This window comes from Pipistrellus hanaki (genome assembly GCF_964339955.1).
Source record: "Pipistrellus hanaki genome assembly, chromosome: 8".
In the NCBI taxonomy this organism is placed as follows: domain Eukaryota; kingdom Metazoa; phylum Chordata; class Mammalia; order Chiroptera; family Vespertilionidae; genus Pipistrellus; species Pipistrellus hanaki.
In genome coordinates this window covers 58,384,017-58,407,348 of record NC_140510.1, presented here as the reverse complement: position 1 = coordinate 58,407,348, position 23,332 = coordinate 58,384,017, and the positions used below count along the sequence as shown (strand labels likewise).

At 45.8% G+C, this 23,332-nt stretch overlaps 1 protein-coding gene and 1 long non-coding RNA gene across 2 annotated transcripts in view; both read right to left on the bottom strand.

Annotated features, from left to right (window-relative positions):
- Window positions 1-23,332, bottom strand: part of NGEF (neuronal guanine nucleotide exchange factor) — a 92,845-nt gene that overhangs the window by 40,248 nt on the left and 29,265 nt on the right. The gene's annotated exons all lie outside the window — the stretch shown is intronic.
- On the bottom strand, window positions 9,991-11,218 carry LOC311626476. Its single transcript, XR_014795692.1, has 2 exons — window positions 10,176-11,218; window positions 9,991-10,138 (listed from the first exon to the last, which is right to left on the bottom strand). It is a non-coding gene; the product is annotated as an uncharacterized lncRNA (long non-coding RNA).

The window sequence follows — 23,332 nt, the reverse complement described above, 5'->3', positions numbered from 1 at the left end:
AAGAAGACCCTTTTACATTTCTTGTAATACTGGTGGATGGTGATAAACTCTTAGCTTTTTCTTGTCTGGGAAGCTCTTTATCAATCCTTCAATTTAAATGATAGCTTTGTTGGGTAGGGTAATCTTGTTTGTAGGCCCTTTTTATCACTTTCAGTTTGTGCCAATCCATTCAGGCCTGCAAAGTTTCTGTTGAGAAATCAGCTGACAACCTAAGGAAGCTTTCTTGTAGGTAAATAACTGCTTTTTTTCTTTCTGCTTTTAAGACTCTCTCCTTGTCTTTAATCTTGGCATTTTAATTATAATGTGTTTTGGTATAGGCCTATTTTGGTCCTTCTTGTCTGGTACTCTCTGCACTTCCTGGACTTCTATGTCTATTTCCTTCACCAACTTAGGGAAGTTTTCTGTCACTATTTTTTCAAATAGGTTTTCAATTTCTTGCTCTCTCTTCTCCTTCTGGCACCCCCATGATGCAAACGTTGGTATCTTGAAGTTGTTCCAGAGTTTCCTTATACTATCCTCATTTCTTTGGATTTGTTTTTTTTCTTTTTGCTGTTCTGATTAGGAGTTTTCTGCTTTCTTATCTTCTAAATCTCTGATTTGATCCTCTACTTCATCGACTCTACTGTTGATTCCCCGTAATGTATTCTTCATTTCAGTTGGTGTTTCCTTCATTTCTGACTGGTTTTTAAAAATGGTTTCCTTTTTATGCTGTTCTTACTATGTTTCTTGAGCGTGCTATAACCATTGTTTTGAATTCTGTAGCTGGTTGTTTGCTTGCCTCCATTTTGTTTCATTCTTTTACTGGAGATTTCTCCTGTTCTTTCATTCGGGACCTTTTTCTTTGTCTCCCCATTTTGGCTCCCTCCTTTGGCTCCATCATCTGTATATTAGGTAGAGCTGCTATGTCTCCCAGCCTTGGTAGAGTGGCCTTAGGCAGTAGGTGTCCTGCACAGCCTTCCCAGTCACCTGCGCTGGGTGCTCCAGGTGTGCACGGTTCTGTTGTAGGCCAACCTTGATTGCTGTCAGCACATTCCTGGGAGGGATTGGCCCCAGGCTGATCAGCTGTGAGACCTGGCAGTGACTAACGAGAAGGAGCTGCTGCGCAGGGGCTGACCCCATGGAGCTATCTACAGATGGCTGCTACTTGTGCTGGGATCGGAGCTGCCCAGGAGAGGCTTAGCTGTGAGGCGGGAGCCACTTAGTGAGAGTAATGGGGTAGCAGGGGCCAGATGCTTCGTATTTGAAAGATTTTAGGTACGTCCAAGCATGAACCAAAAGAGGTCATTTGTGTGGAGAAACCACTGGCAATGGTGTGGGTGGGCCTGCAAGCTGGGTGGGACGGGCCTCAGGGAATCACCACGGTGAGGCCAAGAGCTCTGAGTCAGGAGGGCTCAGCAAAAGGAACCATGGTCTCTGCCAGCACTTCTGTCTGGGAGAAAGCTGCACACCACCCCCAGCTCTCACCCTGAAGCTAGACTTCCTCCCACTTTGTCCCTGGTCCCAAGTCTGAGTAAGCCTGTGTGTGTGCCCTTTAAGAGGAATACCTGGGAATCTTAGCAGCTGTGTCTTCCTCTGTCTAAGAGTCCTCGCTGGTTTTACAGCCAGAAGTTATGGGAACTTCTCTTCTGGCCCTGGAACCCTGGGCTGGGGGCCTAGTGTGGCTGGAACACCTAGGACTTCCAAAGGTGAGATATCCCTCCTGATTTTTATCAGCCACAGGTGGCTATGGGGCCAGCCAGTTCTGGGGCTCCACCCCTCCTATCAGCCAGTGGCTTCTTCTTTAAATCAGTAGTTGTAGGACTTCCGTTTAGCCAGATTTCAGTCGGTTCTGAATGACAGTTGTTCTGTAGTTTAGTTGTAATTTTGATGTGGTTGTGGGAGGTTCTGAGTACTGAATTTACCTTCATGACCTCTTGACCTGAAGCTGCAAGGTGTTTTAATAATTTATTGAACTAAGTTCAGGATACATGGGAGTTCATTGCATTATTCTTTCCATTTTTCTATATGTTTAAAAAATTTAAAATAAGAAGTTGGGGAAAGGAAAAAATAATATTTAGAGAACTACCTCATTTGGATTAAGAAATAGATAAGTTAACAATGAAAAACAAATAATTGGGGAAGGGCATTATGATTTAGCATTTTTTCAGTGACTTATGTATCTAAATAATTATCCTAATAAAATTATATTTTATAATGGCAAAAAAAAAAAAAAGGTATAGACAACCAAATTGAAATGCAGTCAGATGTAAAGTACAGAGTATTGAGTGTGGGATCCTTGCTAAGCGGGGCGCCTTGGGGTGCCAGCACCCTTGGGGATGTGAGCCTCGTAAGGTAAAACTTGTGTTTCCCTGTGTTCACTGCTGCAGGCCCAGAGCAAAGCTATGTAAATAGCTTAGTGTTAAATATTTTTGTATGATTTTTTAATTATTATTATTTTTTAGGATAGACTCTTGGTCGGAGATTAAGAGCATTTTTATTGCTTTTCGCATATTTTACAAAATTACAAAAGGTGCCCAGCCGGGGTGGTTGAGCATTGACCTATGAACCAGGAGGTTACGGTTCAATTCCCGGTCAGGGCACATACCTGGGTTTCAGGCCTGATCTGCAGTGTGGTACAGGAAGCAGCTGACCAATGATTCTCTCTCATCACTGATGTTTCTCTCCCCCTCCCTCTCCCCTCCTCTCTGACACCAATAAAATATATTTAAAAATTACCAAAGGTGATAGTGGTTTACACCAAACCAGTATCTCTTCTCCGCACTCTTTCCAGTACTCAGATTAGAATTTCAAGCCATTTGCCAATTTGATACACAAAGAGAAGTCTTCTCTGTTTTGCATTTCTTTACTAGTGACTTTGATTTTTTTGTTTATTTTATGAAAGTTTTGTAGTTGTTCATGAGTAATCTTTTCATGTCTTTTGCTTGCTTTAATTTTAGAATGTATACGTATGTCCTTCTAACTGATTTGCAAATATAGTACGCAATGGTGTTTGTAGGAGTATATTTTTAGAACATGGCTCACTTTGTAGGTTTTCCTACAAAAACAGGAACCCTAAAATGAGTTATTTTAATTTATATCTAAAGGGTGTATGAATCAAAGTATCCGTGAGGGCTGACCGGTGCTCAGTGAGGGCAGTGGTTGGCTCTGCAGCCACTGGCCCCTGGACCCACCAGAGACGGGGAGCTGGGGGTCAGAGAGGAGCCTCTCAGGGTCCTTTGGCCCAGCTCCACAACAGATGTCCTGCGGTCTTATAGAAAGGGCAGCAAGGGGCAGGCCTCTCTCCTTGGACACACCTGGTACAGGTCCCCGTGGGCGGAGGTTCCTCAGTCCTGACTGACAGTTCCTGTGATCTCAGGGCCCTTTCAGGAGGTCGCCTCTCCCTGAAGAGATAGTTTGACCTGAAACTATCACCATCCAAAGCAGACTTGCCTGTCTGCCCGCTTCGTCTCTCTTCACTGACATGTGACCGACTTCACCATGTGCAGCAGGAGACTGTGGAAGGAAGAACAGCTAACAAATTTATACCAACTGCTAGTTGTTCAGGAATTAATTTATTCCTCGAGTGACTATTGAGCATCCACTGTCGACAGAGCCCCTGTGGATGATCAGGCCTCAGCGCCTGCTGTGGCCTCTGGCGTGTGGCCGGCTGCTACTCACTTAAAACGATGGTGACGTGGGAATCCCCAAATGTCCAACAATGAGATGCTGACCACGTTCCTAAAAGGATTGTGCTGTTGGAGGGTACATTATCTCACTGTTACAGTCTCTGGAGGATTTATTTTATTCTTCCCCTTAATAGAGGCCTTGTGAATAATTTTTGAAAAATTACTGGGTACATTACATATTTAAAGTTGCAAACCTATATGTTCTTTGTTTAGAAGTTATGGTACTGAATGGAAGACTTGAAGGATCTGATAGCTTTAAGGGGACATTTCAGTAACACCAGGGAGAGGTGTCAGCTGAGCTCTAGCCTCAGCTGCACCTGCTGGGGGCTCTGGAGCAGAAACAACCTCTTGGCAGGGACGCCCTGTGACAGGAAGCTGGAATTGTGTACTTTGGCAGCGGTCCGTCATCGCCTAAGGGCTGTGTGGAATGTGTGTGTGTATCGGGGGAGTGGGGGTAGGAGGGGAGGCAGGTAGACTCGCAGGCATGTGAATGGAGGAAAGGCAGGAGGGATGAGAGGGACCTGGTGCCAAGCATTTTGTCCAGCGTCTGATGTGTATAGGTTTATAGAAGGTCCCCGATGTTTTAGTTATCTATTGCTGTGCGACAAGCGACCCTGAGACTTCACAGCGTACAGCCGCATTTGTCCTCGCACGTGGCAACCTCGGGTCAGGAGTCCTGTGGCTCCGGCTTGGGGTCTCAGGGTCTCACTCGAGGCTGCAGCCCAGCTCACTCATGCCCCTGTGGGCAGGAACCGCGGCTTCTTGCCACCTGGGCCTTTCCTTGGGCTGCCTACCAAGTGTCCTTATACGTGGATGACGGCTTCCCCAGAGCGAGGGATCCATGGGAGACAGGCGCCCACTGCCTTCTGTGACCTGCCTCCAGTGCACACACCGTCACATCGACTGAAGTGCCCCCGAAAACCAGCCCAGCCCACGCTCCACGGGAGGGCAGGGCGTGAGTTCTGGTGGACGGGGCCACTGGGCGCCACCCTGGAGGCGGACTAGCACACGTTCCTTCAGCTTTCTTGCTTGCAAATTGCTGAGGACAATAAGGGCCGCTGTCCCATTTGTTAACTTTGACACCCGCCAAAGCAAAGACTCCAACATGGACAAAGACACCGGGCCCTGGCTGGGTCCTTCTGGGTCCCTTCAGCTGTCTGCCGTGGGCTCCTTGCCCCGGCCCTTCTGGGCGCCCTCTTTAGACACCGCAGACCCTTTCTGTGAGACAGGGCACCTGGGATCTGACACTCCGTCCGGTACCAAATGCAGCCGTCTCATTTCTCTGGCTCCAATACAGGTTCTTGGCTCTGTCTCCCCAGTTCAGGCATGCCAGCCTTCTCTTGGCAACCTGCAAAGGCCTGACTCCTGCCGCAGTAATTAGACTTGACCAAAATAGAGCATGCTATTATTCTGCAGCGCGGAGTCCATCTGAATTTGGAGGTTTTATAGATGCATGATTGGTAGTGTTTGGATTTGAGGTTGACAGCACTGACTGCCCACGTCCGGGAGAAAGAAGGAACTGGGGAGGTCTGACACTCCCTCTCAGGGTACTGTGTGCCTGGCTGCTTTGGGGTGCCACCACAGGGCCACATCACCCCCTTTTCTTCTCTGTAGCCTGCATCTCCCCTCCCTTGTCTCCTATATGCAATAGAAACCCGGTACATTGTTTATGGGTAAATCAAGTCATTTCTCTCACGAGTTACATCCTCAGTGGTATTGAGTATGACCATGGTCAGTGTAACAGGAAAATTTGGGTGGGAGTTTTTTACAGCAGCTCTTAACAGAAGCCAGAGATGGGATATGGAGATGAAGCTCAGTGAGTGAAAGTTGGACGAAAAGCACAGAGCCCTGTGGGATTCTGGGGCAGTCCAGAGATAAACACCCGGACTACGGGGAAGATGGAAGGATGAATGGGTTTCAAAGCCTTCAGCTGCCCTTCGGAGGGCTCTGTGAGAGAGAGGTAGGGCTCAGCCCCAAGCAGGAACCTGGAAGGTGCATGCTCCCCACAGTGACTGAGGCAGGTCCTTAATAAGAAGGCCAGAGCTCCATAGCTTAGTGGTAGCATCGACCTATGAGCCAGGAGGTCATGGTTCCATCCTGGTCATGGCACATGCCCAGGTTGTGGGCTCTATCCCCAGTGTGGGGCATGTAGGAGGCATCTGATCAATGATTCTCTTTCCTCATTGGTGTTTCTATCTCTCCCTTCACCTCTGAAATCAATAATCTATATATTCCAGAGGAATGCTAATGGAACTGAAATATAAATACAAACTCCAAGAGCAATATATATGAATATATAATATAAGAATTGCTAATATAGAAAGCCCTGGTTGATGTGGCTCAGTTGATTGGGCATTGCTCTGTGCACCAAAAGGTTGCTGGTTTGATTCCCAGTCAGGGCACATGCCTGAGTTGCAGGATCAGTCACCAGTAGGGGATGTGCAGGAAGCATCCAAGTGAATGTTTCACTCTCTCCCTTCCTCTCTAAAAATCAATAAAAATATTTTTAATAAAGAATCATAAGAAATTCATTGATTTCTCACAAGTCTGTGGAGTAAGGTAATACTTATAAATTCTAGGACTGTTTTTGCTCCTTGGCATTCACTTTATTTTCTTGAACATGCTTTCTCCATGTGGACCAAAAAGGGGTTTCTAAAAAAAAGAGACAAGTCCAGCTCTAGCTGGGATGGCTCAGTGAATCAACCTGTGGACTAAAGGGTTCAATTCCAGTCAAGGTCATATGCCCGATTGTGGGCTCCATCCCCAGTCTGGGGTGTGAGCCCCAAAGGAAGGGAGAGAGCGAAACTCGATCCCCAGGTTGGGGTTCATAGGAGGTAGCAGATCAATGATTCTCTCTCATCATTGATGTTTCTATCTCTTTCTCCCTCTCCCTTCCTCTGTAATATCAATAAAAATACGTTTTTAAAAAATAGAGACAAGTCCAGTGCTGGAAAGTAACCACAGGGTGATTAGATCTTAAATCCCTTACTGGGCAGGTCTGGTGGACAGTCATGAGCCAGGTCTATAACTTTTTTAGTAAAACCCTCAGTAAGTCCTGTCCATTGTTTCCATGCATCCAGGTTAACACACCTTTGAAATAACTGCCCTCAAGGGAGTTTGTAATCTTGGTAACTGTCCCGCAATCCAGTACCTGCTTTGCTTTCTCCCACTTTCGTATAATTGCATCTGATACCTTTTTAATTGATTAATCACACAGAAATTGCCAAGTTTTTCTAATGGTAGATTAGTTAACTTCATGGGTCAGTTACTATCAGGAAACAGTGTTATTTGTTGTGGAAGAAAAGGGGCCACAAGTTACCCCGACTAGCTCAGGGAAGGCTGCACGGCGGCCTTGAAAACTCAGAGACCTGAAGTAACCACAAAGCATGGCCTGAGATCAAAGCTTTTGAACTAAAACCAATTTATGGCAGATAGTCAGGTCCTAGATTAGATTCTTCCCTGACAAAAGCCGATCTTTACTTTAACTATGCCAGTCTGTTGTCTTTTGCATCTAAGATAACGTATCTTTGGAATGTCAGGGTAACTTGTAACTTTCCTTTTCCTGGACCTCTGAAGGCACAACCAATGCACAGGGCAAAGACCACAAATTCCCTTATTGTTATTGTTGTTGTGCTTATTGTTGACTGTTCGCCGTCCTAAGTAAAGGAACTGAGTGTCAATCATTTTACTTTTTTTCCAATCCCAGAGGTTTCCTCGCTGTGCTTTCTCCTGCCTCCCTAATCTATCCCCAAACGGATTTCATGACCCACTCATGTCTCCTCTTTTTATGGTGATTTTTAAAAATAGGTGAAAACCCACCATTTTCTGGAGCATTATCTTAACTCATTGAGATTCAGCTCCCTGGCAATTGTTGACATTGTGGCTCAAATAAACAGGTTTGAATGTTTCTTATGTTAACATTGCCAAACAACATTTTAAGTGTTTGTATTTTCTTGTCTTGCCATCTTTTTGCTGGAAGGTCTTAGAAACATGACCCATTGCCTTGATCAATCTACCTTGGAAAAGTGGTCAGTGTATTTACCTCTTGACACTGATAGTTTGTCTGAGACAACTGCTCCTACAGCCCACGTACTTGAATGAATGAATGAATGAATGAATGAGTGAGTGAGTGAATGAGTGAATGAGTGAGAAATTACATAAGAAATAAATAGGGCCAAAGAATGGCTGACTTACATCCTTATAAAAATTAGTAAGTAGGATAAGATTCTCAGTATCCATGTCCCCTGCATAGAGGCGATCTGCTCAGAGACAGAATCATCCCTAGAGGAGCAGTTCTGGGTTTATTCTAGGACAGTGATCGGCAAACTCATTAGTCAACAGAGCCAAGTATCAACAGTACAACAATTGAAATTTCTTTTGAGAGCCAAATTTTTTAAACTTAAACCTCTTCTAACGCCACTTCTTCAAAATAGACTTGCCCAGGCCGTGGTATGTTGTGGAAGAGCCACACTCAAGGGGCCAAAGAGCCGCATGTGGCTCTCAAGCCGCAGTTTGTGGGCCACGGCTCTAGGACATGTGCAGTCAAGGCCATGGAGCATGACAGGTGACGGGGACCAACAGGAGTGCATGTGAGCCTCACAGCTAAGGCCAGCAGTGGGCCAAAGGACACTGTGGCTTTCTGGGAAGCTTCCAGGGGGGCATGATTGCTAAATGTCTCCAAGTGACCACGTAAGGCGTTTTCTGATAGAAATCAGCTTTCAGGACAGTGGAAGTGCTCAGTTAATATTCGTTAAATGAATAAACACGGATTCCTCCAGTTTGCTGGGGTGAAACACCAGCCAAGAGTAGTGATTTTTGTTTTAGAACATCTAACCACAAAAATGATTAATTCTTCCTATCGATGTATAAATAACAGCCGATCGTGTACAGCGCTCAGGCTGTGTGCCCAGCGCTCAGGGACACCTTTTACATAGAAGACATGTGAGTGGTGCCCTCTAGAGTTGGGCCCTGGAACCACATCCTAGTGTCCTTTGCTTATGGTCCACAGACTGTTACAGGGGTCTTCAAACTACCGCCCGCGGGCCACATGCAGCCCCCAGGGGAGTCTGATCCTGCCCGCCAGGTTTTTTGCGCAGTGAGCGCAGCCAAGGTGTTACAGTAGGAATTAGTAGTTCATATAGTCCGGCCCTCCAGCTCTCTGAGGGACCATGATCTGGCCCCCACTTTAAAAAGTTTGAGGACCCCTGGCTAGGCCTTGTCAGAGCCTCTGCCCGAGCCCAGGCGGAGGGATGCCAGAGAGGAAACTGATTTGTGTTGCTCCATTTACTTTTTTTTAATTTATTTTTTATTGCTGAGAGCACTGGGTTGTCTCCTGTCTGACTCGGGAGGTGGGGAAGTGAGTTATCACCAAAAGGCAGCTGGGCAGGCAAACCCCTCCCAGTTAGAGACACTGCATTCCTGACAGGGCTGCAGAGAGGTTTACCTGCCCCATGCAACATTGTGTCCTGGCTTTGCAAGAGCCTGTTCTTCTCTGTCCTGGGCCACCACTGGACTAGGCTGCACAGGTGTGCCTTCAAGAGGTATTTAAGTTCCCAGGTTCAACCTCTGCCCAGGGAATTTGTATTCATTCCATCCATCCATCCATCCACCCACCCACCTACCCACCTGCCCATCCATTCATGAATCAATCATTTGCAAATATTGAATGCTTCTAGTGTATCAGCTGTGTGCCAAGTGCTCAAGAGAAAACAAAACTTGGTATGATCCTGCCTCTGAGGAGCCACCACGATGGGAACTGGTCATTCTGCCCAACCTCCTGGAACAGGAGACACAGCAGAGGGGTGCGGGTGGGGCTGAGGGTCTCTTTACTTCAGCTCCTGCATTTTCTTTTTATTTTTTTAATTGTTTTTAAAAAGAGATTTTAGAGAGAGAGGAAGGGAGAGAAAGAGAGAGAAACTGGGGCATGTACCCTGTCCAGGAATCAAAACAGTGACCTTTTGGTGAATGGGACAATACTCAACCAACTGAGCCACACCAGTCAGGGCTTGCCTTTTCATTTTTACAAGAATTATTTTAAAAAAAGCAAGCAGCAACAGCCGAAACCGGTTTTGCTTAGTGGCTACTAGCTAGAGCATCGGCCTGTGGACTGAAAGGTCCCGGGTTCGGTTCTAGTCAAGGGCATGTACCTTGGTTTGCGGGCACATCCCCAGTAGGGGGTGTGCAAGAGGCAGCTGATCGATGTTTCTCCCTCATCGATGTTCCTAACTCCCTATCTCATTCTCTTCCTCTCTGTAAAAACTCAATAAAATATTAAAAAAATAAAAATAAAAAATAAATAAAAATAGGAAAAAACAACAGGCAAACATAAAAATTAAACTTTTATTATGGAAAATTTCAAACATACACTAAAGTTGACAGAAAATTATAATGAACTCATCGAATACTTTTCACCAACTTCAACAATTAAAGACTCTCACCTGTCTTCTTTCATCTCTTTTCCCACATACTCCTTCCTGGGTTAGAATATTTTAAGTAAGTCCCAGACATCACACCATTTTATACAAAATATTTCAGAATGTATCTTTAAAAGATGTGTACTTAAAAAAATAGCCATAATACTATTAATACTCTTAAAATTAACAATTTTGTAACATCATCAAATAACTGATCCATGTTCAAATTTCCCTGATTATTTCTTCAATCTTCCCTCCCAGAAGGAACGTTGAAGGCCTTTCTTGAAATAGGATTCAAGTAAGGTCTGCACGTAGCACTTGATGTTGCTTTAGTCTCTTTGAATTGCCCCCTCCCTTTCTTGTTTTCTCCTTGCACTTTGATGAGAAATTGAGTCATTCATCCTGTCTGGATTTTGCTAATGGCATCTGCACGGCTTACCCGTTCCTCTCTCGCCTGTGGTTTCCTGTGAATCAGTAGATCTAGAGACTGATTAGAGCCGGACTGCATTTCTTCAGCTCCCATATTGCCTCAAACGACTAAGTGGATGGCAGGACCCGAAAACAGCTTTCTTGAGTAGAAGAGGCAGTGCCCAACCAATCTTGCATTTCCAGATTGTAAAGACTAAGACTCTCCTAGTAACAATTCAACCTAGCATTTATGAACAACTGATAAGCTGCCCCTGAGGTTATGGTACATGGAACTGGTATATCTCCATGGGAAAACATATAGTTTCCAATACAGAAACTGGTTCTTGCCCTGAGTCAGTATTCAAAGATTCAGTGCACGCATGAATGAGTCTTTGGTGGCAATGACCATTTTGGAGATGGATCCAGGAGGACAGTTGTGGGCGATCAGGCCAGCAGGGAGAGGTGACTGGGCCAGCAGAGGAGGGTAGTTGGGGGAGACCAGGCCTGCAGGGGAGGACTGTTAGGGGCAATCAGGCTGGCTGGGGTGCAGCAGTTAGGCATTGATCAGGCTGGCAGGCAGCAGCGGTTAGGGGCAATCAGGCAGAGGCAGGTGAGGGGTTTAGAGCCAGCAGTCCTGGATTGTAAGAGGGATGTCCAACCTACTGGGATCAGGCCTAAACAGGTGGTTGGACATCCCTCAAGGGGTCCCAGATTGGAGAGGGTGCAGGCTGGGCTGAGGGACCCCCTTCCCATTCACGAATTTCATGCACCAGGCCTCTAGAATATATATATATATATAATCAATTTGGTATTTTTGTGTGTTTATTTATTTTATAATTTTATTAATTTCAGAGAGGGAAAGAAAGACACACAGAAATATCAATGATGAGAATCATTGATCAGCTGCCTCCTGCAGGCCCCACCCTGGGATCGAGCCCCCAACCGGAGCATATGACCTGACCGGGAATTGAACCATAACCTCTTGATTCATAGGTCGATGATTAACCCCTGAGCCATGCTGGCTGGGCTCAATTTGGTATTTTTGAGATATGAAATAATTTCTGGGACTAGCACCCTGATTTGTGACATTGTATCTATAGTAGAGATCCAATTTAGAAATCTTGACTTGAGAGGACCTGTAAGGGACCAGTGTGGCAATGGACTAGGGCTGGGGGCCCCCTGTGCCTCTGGGCTTTAACTCCAGTCAACAGGTTAACAGGAAAATCTCCTTCTCAAGTTTACTCTGGCAATATCTCTATCTGGGGCTGCCTGAGGTGTAGGAGATCATGGGATAGGGAGTTGAAGCCTCAGGGTTTGTGGTCTACTGTCTCACTAGTTGTGCAACCTCAGGCTAGTTGCTAACTTTTGTTGGGTCTTAGTTTTCTTATCTGTGAAATAGGCATAATGATAAGAGAATTTAAAGAGATAGTTCACACAAAGGTACTCCACAAAATGAGGTTAGTTCCCTCCCTGTACTCCTGTATGTGGCACATCAGCCAGTAGTAACTGTACTTCCCTCGGCTCCACTGCCCAACAGCACTGTGACCCCCTCTCCCCGCTGTTGGCATACGGAAGAGAACCTGCAGAACACCTTGGATGAGCTATAGATGATTGTAGAACCTCTGGGGACAAACACTGACCACCAAGAAGAACGTCACACGCTCCATATCAGCACCTGCCAAGCTTGTTTCAGATGGAGGGCTGGTTCCTGGGCCCATTCCAGGTCTGGGGAAACCTCACTCCAACCTATTGCTTCTAATCCCTACTGCTTTTACTTCCATTCTGCTGCTTCTCACTTCTCCAAGTGCCCTTTGTTTGTTTGTTTGTTTGTTTTTTCAAATGGGAACTTTATTTTTTATTTCAAGAAAAATGATTTTTTTTTAATTTTTAATTTTTAAATATATTTTATTGATTTTTTACAGAGAGGAAGGGAGAGAGATAGAGAGCTGGAAACATTGACCAGCTGCCTCCTGCACACTCCTTACTGGGAATGTGCCCACAATCAATGTACATGCCCTTGACCGGAATCGAACCTGGGACCTTTCAGTCCGCAGGTCGATGCTCTATCTATCCACTGAGCAAAACCGGTTTTGGCAAGAAAAATGATTTTAAATATAATAATGCTACATGCAATAAACGTCATGTTTTAAGAAAAACTATCTTAAATATAATAATACATGCAATAAACTGTATTATTATATTTAAGATAGTTTTTCTTAATATCTTAAGAAAAGTGATTTTAAATATAATAATGTTACATGCAGTAAACACCAATTATTCAAGAAAAACTATCTTACATATAATATTATGTGCAATAGACATTAATATTTCAAGAAAAAGAGGATTTTAAGTATAAAAATAGTACCAAAATTGTACTAACATAGTATGACATCACAAAAGTTGTAGGAAATATTAAAAATCTGCAAATAACAGGATTACTCCTATTATATTCTAAAATATTATTTTTCCCCTCAGGCTCTATTTTTGTTCATCAGTTTATGTTGTTCATTATATTCTACAAATGAGTGAGATCGTGTGATATATATTTTTCTCTGACTGGCTTATTTTGCTTAGTGAGCGTAATGCTCTCCAGGTGAATCCATGCTGTTGCAAATGGTAAGAGTTCTTTCTTTTTTTTGCAGCAGCAGCAGCGTAGTATTCCATTGTATAGATGTACCACTGTTTTTTTCATCCACTCATCTACTAGTGGGTACTAAGGCTGTTTCCAAATCTTAGCTATTGTAAATTGTGCTGCTATGAACATAGGGGTGCAAATGTCCTTCTGATTGGTGTTTCTGATGTCTTTGGATATATTTCTAGAAGTAGAATTATTGGGTCAAATGAGAGTCCCTTTTTTAATTTTTTGAGGAAACTCCATACTTTTTCCCCCAGTAGTTGCACCAGTCTGCATTCCCACCAGCAGTGCAAGAGGGTTCCCTTTTATCCACATTCTCCAACACTTGTCATTTGTTGATTTGTTGATGATAGTCATTCTGACAGGTGTGAGATGGTACCTCATTCTCATTTTGATTTGCATCTCTTGGATGATTAGTGACTATGAGCATGTTCATTTCATATGTATCTTGGCCTTCTGTATGTCTTCTTTTGAAAAGTGTCTATTTAGGTCCTTTGTCCATTTTTTTTTTTTATTTATTTATTTATTTATTTTTTTTTTAAATCAATCTTTATTGTTCATATTATTACAAAGGTTCCTCATTTCTTCCCCTCTCCACCAGGTTCCCACCCCACCCTCCGCCCCCTCCCCATCCCCCATTGTCCTCATCCATAGGTGCACAGTTTATGTTCAGTCTCTTCCTCCCTCCCTTTCCCCGATAGTAAATCCCTTTTCAGATAGTAAATCTGTTACTTAGCATTATCTCATATCAATAATACCTCCACATGCCCAATGATACACTTCACACAAAAGACATTTCCAAATAGGTCAACCAGCCTCATCCAGGCCCCACCCAAGGCACTTACAGATCAACACCCCAGCGCTATACTAACTCAACACATCCAGATCTAAGCCTTCATCACTTGATTCAGCAGACCCTCAAGTTCCCGCAAAAGTTTCCAGCCATGTCTGAGAGGCAGCCGTGGGCAGGTACAGGCGAGGAGCGAGCTGTTTCGGGCCTGGCTGCTCCGGGCCTGGCCTCTGTTGCTCTGGTTCGTTCCACAACCAGCTGCTCCGGGTCTGGTCACTGCCGCTCCCGACCTAGTTGCTCTGGACTTGGCTGTTGCTGCTACAGGCCTGGCCGCACCCGACCCGGCTGCTCTGGGACCGGTTGCTCCGATCCCGGCCGCTCCAGGCCTGGCCGCTCCCAGCCTGACAGCCGCTGCTCCGGGCCTGGCCGCTCCCAGCCTGGCAGCCATTGCTCCTGGCCTGGCCGCACCAGACCCGGCTGCTCCGGGCCTGGCCGCTCCCAGCCTGGCAGCCGCTGCTCCTGGCCTGGCCGCACCAGACCCGGCTGCTCCGGGCCTGGCCGCTCCCAGCCTGGCAGCCGCTGCTCCTGGCCTGGCCGCACCAGACCCGGCTGCTCCGGGCCTGGCCGCTCCCAGCCTGGCAGCTGCTGCTCCGGGCCTGGCCGTACAAGACCCGGCTGCTCCGGGCCTGGCCGCTCCCAGCCTGGCAGTCGCTGCTCCGGGCCTGGCCGCACCAGACCCGGCTGCTCCGGGCCTGGCCGCTCCCAGCCTGGCAGCTGCTGCTCCGGGCCTGGCCGCTCCCAGCCTAGCAGCCGCTGCTCCTGGCCTGGCCGCACCAGACCCGGCTGCTCCGGGCCTGGCCGCTCCCAGCCTGGCAGCCGCTGCTCCAGGCCTGGCCGCACCAGACCCGGCTGCTCCGGGCCTGGCCGCTCCCAGCCTGGCAGCCGCTTCTCCAGGCCTGGCCACTCCCAGCCTGGCAGCCACTGCTCCGGGCCTGGCCACACCAGACCCGGCTGCTCCGGGCCTGGCCGCTCCCAGCCTGGCAGCCGCTGCTCCGGGCCTGGCCGCACCAGACCCGGCTGCTCCGGGCCTGGCCGCTCCCAGCCTGGCAGCCACTGCTCCTGGCCTGGCCGCACCAGACCCGGCTGCTCCGGGCCTGGCCGCTCCCAGCCTGGCAGCCGCTGCTCCTGGCCTGGCTGCACCAGACCCGGCTGCTCCGGGCCTGGCCGCTCCCAGCCTGGCAGCCGCTGCTCCGGGCCTGGCCGCTCCCAGCCTGGCCGCCGCTGCTCCTGGCCTGGCCGCACCAGACCCGGCTGCTCCGGGCCTGGCCGCTCCCAGCCTGGCAGCCGCTGCTCCTGGCCTGGCCGCACCAGACCCGGCTGCTCCGGGCCTGGTCGCTCCCAGCCTGGCAGCCGCTGCTCCGGGCCTGGCCGCTCCCAGCCTGGCAGCCGCTGCTCCGGGCCTGGCCGCACCAGACCTGGCTGCTCCGGGCCTGGCCGCTCCCAGCCTGGCAGCCGCTGCTCCGGGCCTGGCCGCTCCCAGCCTGGCAGCCGCTGCTCCGGGCCTGGCCGCACCAGACCCGGCTGCTCCGGGCCTGGCCGCTCCCAGCCTGGCAGCCGCTGCTCCGGGCCTGGCCGCACCAGACCCGGCTGCTCCGGGCCTGGCCGCTCCCAGCCTGGCAGCTGCTGCTCCGGGCCTGGCCGCTCCCAGCCTGGCAGCCGCTGCTCCGGGCCTGGCCACACCAGACCCGGCTGCTCCGGACCTGGCTGCTCCCAGCCTGGCAGCTGCTGCTCCGGGCCTGGCTGCTCCTAGCCTGGCAGCCGCTGCTCCAGGCCTGGCCACACCAGACCCAGCTGCTCCGGGCCTGGCCGCTCCCAGCCTGGATTCTTCGTGGTTGTCTACTGCTGTTCTGGGCCTGGCTGCTCCCAACCCGGCTGCTCTGGGCCGGGCTTCTCCGGGCCCAGCCACTCCGTGTCTGGGTGTTCCTGGACTGGCCACCCTGGGCTTGGCCGCCTCTGCCTCAGGCCTGGCTGCCACTGCCCCAGGTCTGGCTGCTCCAGTGCTGGCCGTTGATGCTCTTGTTCTGGCTGCTGCTGTTCTGGGGCCTGGCCACTGCTGCTCCGGGCCCAGCTGCCACTGCCTTGTGCCTGGCCACTCTAGGCCTGGTCGCCGCTGTTCCAACATTCTGTCCCTTTTTTCTCTTCTTTTTTTTTTTCTTTTTTTAAAAAAAACAACAAAACGCATTTATGTTGCAATGTTGGCTGGTGCGTTGAGTTCTGACTTAGTCTTTGATTTTTCAAGATCTTCTTTGTATTCTTTCTTAAGTAATTTTACTATCATTTGCTCTCACTTGATTTCTTCACATTGAGAACTTCTTTGGTTTCTTCCTCCTTGTCCTGGGAGCTCAGCAGGTTGGCCTGTGGCACCCCTTTGTTCTCCGCGGGCTCCCGCGCTGCTCCAGCCTGTTGCCGGGGTCGGCGCCGCCCAGGAAGCAGCCCCCGTCCTTGGCTCCGTTGCCAGCGCTCAGCAGTCGAAGGCTCAGGGGCACCCCCCCCACTGGGGGCCCCGTCGCCCGGCTCCTTGCTGGCGCCCAGCTGGCCGGTGTCCGGCAGGGGCTCCTGCTCCTCGTGGCGTTCCTCCAGTCTGGAGCTTTCTTTCTCCCTCCCACTAGGGAAGTCCAGGATCAGAGTCAACAGACTGTCCTCTGCGCACAGTGTGCACGACTCCGGGGGCTCGGCCTTTCGCCGCGCTCCCAGGACTCCACCTCACAGCCCCGTCTCCCCCTGCCCGAGCCTGGGTCCCCAGGGACTGGCCCAGACCTGGAGTTCGGGGAGGTCTGGACTGAGGCTCAGAGCTGCCGCCGGAGGCTTTGTTTCTTCCGGCTAGGGTAATCCAGCATCAGAGTCAACATTCAGTCCTCTGCGCGCCATGTGCGCGCGACTCCGGGGCCCCCGCATTTCGCCGTCCCCCGGGATTGTCTCCCCCTGCCGGAGCCTGGGTCCCCAGGGTCTGGCACATAACTTGGGGCTCAGCGCTGCCGGTTCGGGGGTTCAGCCCAGGCTGGGGGTTCTATTTCCTTCCTGCTAGGGAACGCCAGGCAGCACCCAGCCCTCTCCTCCTCTCCGGCTGCGACCTCTCCGCGCGCGCGTGCGTGCGAGCGCGCAGCATGTCTCCGTACCTTAGGCTTTTTTTCAGCTCCTCTGATTTTCCTTCTGGTTTTCTCCCTCCTTCCTATTGTAGAGTTTTCAGTCAGTCGACTACCTGTAGCTCTGGGCAATGTCCACTCTACATTTTAGTTGTATTCCTTTGAAATTGTTGTGAGCTGCTGCGGCTAGGTGTATACCCGAGCAGCCATCTTGGATCCTCCGATTTGTCTTCACTTCTGTCCATTTTTTTTTATTGGATTGTTTATCTTCCTTTTGTTAGGTTGTATGAGTTCCCTATAAATTTTGGGGATTAAATCCTTAACGGAGATAACATTGGCAAATATGTTCTCCTATGCAGTGGGCTTTCTTGTTGTTTTGTTGATGGTTTCTTTTGCTGTGCAGAAGCTTTTTATTTTGATGTAGTCCCATTTGTTTATTTTTTCTTTTGTTTCCATTGCCCTAGGAGCTGTATCAGTATGTCTGGTATTTTGCTGCTTCTGGATTCTTCTAAGATTTTTATGGTTTTCTGTCTTACATTTAAGTCCTTTATCCATTTTGAGTTTATTTTTGTGTATGGTGCAAATTGGTGATCTAGTTTCATTTTTTTTTTTTTTTTTTTGCTTGTATCTGTCCAATTTTCCCAACACCATTTATTGAAGAGACTATCTTGACTCCATTGTATGCTCTTGCCTCCTTTGTCAAGCTTGAGTCGATTTCTGGGTTCTCTGCTTGGTTCCATTGGTCTATATATCTATTCTTGTGCCAATACTAGACAGTTTTAACAACAGTGGCTTTGTAATATAGCTTGGTATCTGGTATTATGATCGCTCCAACTTTGTTCTTCTTTCTCAGATTTGCTGCAGCTATTTGGGATCTTTTTTTATTCCAGATGAATTTTTGGAGAGTTTTTTCTAGGTCTGTGAAATATCCCATTGGTACCTTAATTGGGATTGCATTGAATCTATAAGTTGCTTTGGGTAGTATGGACATTTTAATGATGTTAATTCTACCAATCCATGAACATGGTATATGCATCCATTTGTTTATGTCTACCTCTCTCTCTTTTTTCAATGTCCTGCAGTTTTCTGAGTATAGATCTTTTATATTCTTCATTAACTTTATTCCTAGATATATTAATTTTAATTTTTTGTTGCAATGGTAAAGAAGATTGTTTGTTTAGTTTCTTTCTGTGAATTCATTATTGGTGTATAAAAAAGCCATAGATTTCTGGGTGTTAATTTTGTATCCTGGTACATTACCAAATTTATTTATAAAGATGGAGTCTTTGGGGTTTTCTATGTACAATATCATGTCATCTGCAAATAATGACAGTTTTACTTCTTCTTTTCCAATTTGGATGCCTCTTATTTCTTCTTGTCTGATCGCTATGGCTAGCACTTACAGTACTATGTCGAACAGGAGTGATGAAAGTGGGCATCCCTGTCTTGTTATTACTTGTTATTATTCTTTGCGGAAAGGGTTTTCGTTTTTGCCCGTTGAGTATGATGTATGGCCTTTATCATGTTAAGGTATGCTCCCTCTATTCCAACTTTTCTGAGAGTTTTTTTTTTTTTTTTTTTTTTTTACCAAAAATGGGTGTAGGATTTTGTTGAATGCTTTTACTATGTCTATTGATATGTTCATGTGATTTAAAAAAATATATTTTATTGATTTTTTACAGAGAGGAAGAGAGAGGGATAGAGAGTTAGAAACATCGATGAGAGAGAATCATCGATCAGCTGCCTCTTGCACACCCCCTACTGGGGATGTGCCCACAACCAAGGTACATCCCCTTGACCAGAATCGAACCTGGGACCCTTCAGTCCACAGGCTGACGCTTTATCCATTGAGCCAAATCGGTTTCAGCTGTTCATGTGATTTTTGTCTTTCAATTTGTTTGTGATGTATCACATTTATTGATTTGCAAATATTGTACCAGCCTTTCATCCCTGGAATAAATTCCACTTGATCATGGTGTATGATCTTTTTAATATACTGCTGGATGTGATTTGCTAATATTTTGATGAGGATTTTAGCATCTATGTTCATTAGGAAGATTGGCCTGTAATTCTCTTTCTTTGTAGTGTCTTTACCTGGTTTTGGAATTAGAATAATGCTGGCCTCATAAAAAGAGTTTAGAATGTTCCCTCCTCTTGGATTTTCTGAAATAGTTTGAGGAGTATAGGTGTTAGTTCTTCTTTGAATGTTTGGAAAAACTCTCCTGTAAAGTTGCCCAGACTTGGGCTTTTGTTTGGGGGGAGTTTTTTTTTTTTTTTTTTTTTTTTTATATTTTTATTACTGCTTCTATTTCATCAGTGGTTATTGGCCTATTCAGATTTTCTGATTCTTCCTGATTCAGTTTTGGGAGATTGTATTTTTCTAGGAATTGTCTATTTCATCCACATTGTCCAGATTGTTGGTATATAGTTGTTCATAGTATTTTCTTACAATCCTTTGTATTTCTGTGGTATCCAGGGTTACTTCTCCATTTTCATTTCTGATTTTATTTATTTGGGTCCTCTCTCTTTGTATCTTGATGAGTCTGGCTAATGGTTTATCAATTCTTTTTATCCTTTCAAAGAACCAGCTCTTGGTTTCATTGATTTATTTTTATTTATTTATTTTTTAGTCTCTATGTTCTTTCTTTCTCAAAGCCTCCAGAGACCATCTCTGTCTACAGGCTAATAGGATTCCAACTTGAATTGCCCCCAGAAAAAATTGTCCTCAAGTGTATCAAGATATTCTTCAACAGGGTAGAGCAGTTGCTTCTGCCTGGAGGCCAATTGTTACTTTTAATCTCTTACCTGGCCTTGAGGCAAGGTGTTTTCCAATAGGGTGTGTCAAATGTCTTCCCCCAGGCAAGGCAAATGTTTATGTGGGAAAGATGTTCTCAGCTGTCTGAGGGAATGACTTGTGGTGTCTGCCTTCTGTGCTTTATCCCTTTATGCCCCAATCCTGGGTTCTGCTCTCACAGCTCTAGTCCACTTCACCCTCCTTCTGCTAGAGCACAAGGTGGGTGGCTCCACAGGGAATTTTTATGCATTAGCCCTTCAAGAAGTTGCCTGAACTTTCAGCTGCCACACCCTGGCTGACAGCTAGATATTATGTGGGTACCCTCCTCATATTTGGTGCTCTCTATTGGGGAGCCCAGCTTGGGGATTATATCCCAGAGTTCTGAGTTGGCACCTCCTCTCCCCAACTGAGATATCTCTCTGGGACTTCAGTTGCTGTTGGTGGGTGCCCAGCCAGCCCCTTCGAGCCTCTGCCCCGCCTTCCAGTCTCTATGCATCTCCATCTTTGGTCCCTGGATATCAGGGTACTCTCTTGTGAGTCTTCTGTGGATTATTCAGGAAGCTTTTCCGTATTTCAGTTGTAATTCCGTATTGTTCCTGGGAGCATGTCCATGCAGCACCCGCCACTCTGCCGCCATTTTAATGTTCACACCAAGTTCCTTTTGTCATTCTCTTGTATGGGAGACCCAGACTCTAAATGAGATATGTTTTGGGTGCCTTCTTCACAAACTTCTCAAAGACTCTCCCAAACACAGCTCTCACTGATGAAGTTAGAATGGCCCCATTAATCCTGCCACCTTTTATTTTAGCTGATTGGACCAGAGATAAACACTTAACCCAAGGATGGCCAACCAGATTCTTTTCCTTAGAATTTTTCTTTCTCTAAGAGGTACAGAAAGAAGTCCTAATTGGCTGTGGTGAGCCAAGCTGAATGGTGACTCTGGTTAAGGTTGCCAATCTAGGTCATGTGCAAGCACACAGACAGAAATGCTGTTCTGAGGAGAACAGGAGAACAGAGTGATCCATAAAGAGGGTCCTGTGACCCTGAGAAAAGGAGAAAGTGGCTCTGGTTCCTGTAAAGCTGGGCTTCTCTTATACTTAGGTTCTGTGGGATTTCAGCATCCTTCACTTGACCAAATTTGAGTAACTTTCTGATCTCTGTTATCAAAAGCAACTGACCAGTGATTGAGATAAGGATATCTACTCTTGTCACTTCTGTTCAACATTATAATAGAAGTCCTCGCCAGTTCAATAAAAGAAGAAAAAAACAAAACAAAACAAAACAAAACAAGGCATGAAGATTAAAAGGACTAAAACTGTCTTTATTCACAGATGGCAAAATTAGTTGTGTGCTTAGTAAATCCAAAGGAATAAACAAACAATTACAACTAATAAATGAATATCAAGATCAAAGGATGCAAAAAGTAATTGATTTTAAACATCCTACTTATAAACAGTTGAAAATGAAGTGAATAAACATCGACTTTAAAATAGGATAAAAAAAAACATTAGATACTTGTGAACAAATGTAATTAGAATATGTGTAAATCCTCTATACTAAAAACAACAAATCATTGCTGGATTAATTTAAATGGAAAGCTAGGATATGTTCAAAGATTGAACAATTTAAGGTGCCAATATTCAGATGTTGATCTCCAAATTTATCTCTAGTGACAATGTAATCTTAACCAAAATCCTAACAGACTTTTTTTTTTGGACATTGACGAACTGATCTAAAATTTATATAGAAATGCAAAAGACTTCAAATAGCCAAGACAATCTTAAAAAAGAACAGAGTAGGAGGGTTTTACTAGCAGATTTTAAGAGTTAGCATAAAGCTACAGATATTCAAGACAGTGTGAAATAGGCATAAGTAAAAACAAGTAGATCAATGAAACAGAATAAAAGTCTGAAAAGACCCACTTGTCTGCATCAGTGGATTTCAAAAAATAGCACCAATGCAATTTATTGGGAGGAATGGGAATTCTTTTTAATAAATGACATTAGAGCAAATCTTATGCATGTGGACCACAAACCTAAAAGGGAAAGATAAATTATAAAACTTCTATGAGAACAGCATAGGAGAATATTTTTATAACCTTGAAATAATCATATATTTCTTTAATTTTTTTAAAAAATATAAATTTTTATTGATTTCAGAGAGGAAGGGAGAGGGAAAGAGAGATAGAAACATCAATGATGAGAGAGAATCATTGATTGGCTGCCTCCTGCTCGCCCCCTACTGGGAATCGAGCCGGCAATCCGGGCATGTGGCCTTGACCAAAATCAAACTATGGGGCCCTTCAGTCCGCAGGCCGACACTCTATCCACTGAGCCAAACCAGCTAGGGCCATATATTTCTTAGGTTGGAAAAGAACAAATAATAAAAGAAAAACATTGATAAATTAGTCTTCAACAAAATTTTAAAAATTCTGCTCATTAAAAGACAAAAAAATTAAGAAACAATTTACAGATTGATAGGAGGCATTTGCTATATATATCTGACCAAGAACTTGTACTCAAGATATATAAGAAATATTTCAAATTAAAATAAAAAATAATAGGCAAAAGACTTAAATGGGAACTTCACAAAAGAAGACGAATGGCCAATAAACATATGAAATGGCACTCAAAATCACTAGTCATCAAGGAAACACAAATTAAAGCTGCAGTTGACACAATATCTAGAATGGATATAGGTACAAAGATTGGCAATCCCAAGCACTGGTCAGGATCTGCAGCAACTGGAACCTTGATACCTTGCTGGTAGGAGTGTGAAATAGTATAATCTTTTTGAGAAATTATTTGCCTGTCTCTAATAAAGTTAAATATACCCTTCCACTCCTGGGTACAAACCCAGATAAATGAGTGCATACGTCCACAGAAAGACTCCTCTAAGTATGTTCATGGCAACTTTATTTATAATAGTCAAAAACTGAAGACCACCCAAATATGTATCAACCCAAGGGTGGATAAGCATATTATAATACTTCTCAGCAATAAAAAGAACACACATCCATTAATGAGTCTCAAAAATATTGTGTTGAATAAATAAGCCAGACACAATAGAGTTCATACTGTATGGTCCCATTTACATAAAGTTCAAGAGCCAGCAAGATTCATTTAATGGTGACAAAAGTCAGGAGATGGTTATGTCTGAGAGGGTAGGACATTGACTGGAAAAGGGTGTTAAGGAGCCTCAGGGCACAATGGAAATGTTCTATGTCTTGGTCTGCTTGATGGTCAGTGGATGGATATGTATTTAAAAATTCATTGCTAGAGACAAATTTCGCCCTCCCCATCTCAAATTCATAAGTTGACGCCCTAACCTTCAATGCAATGATATCAATAATTAGGTTTAGATGAGGTCCCTTTATGGGACCCACATAAAGAAAAAAAGACAGAGCTTCTTTCTTTCTCTGTCTGCCATGTGAAGACACAGTGAGAAGACAGCCATCTGCAAGCCAAAACAAGAGCCCTCCCAA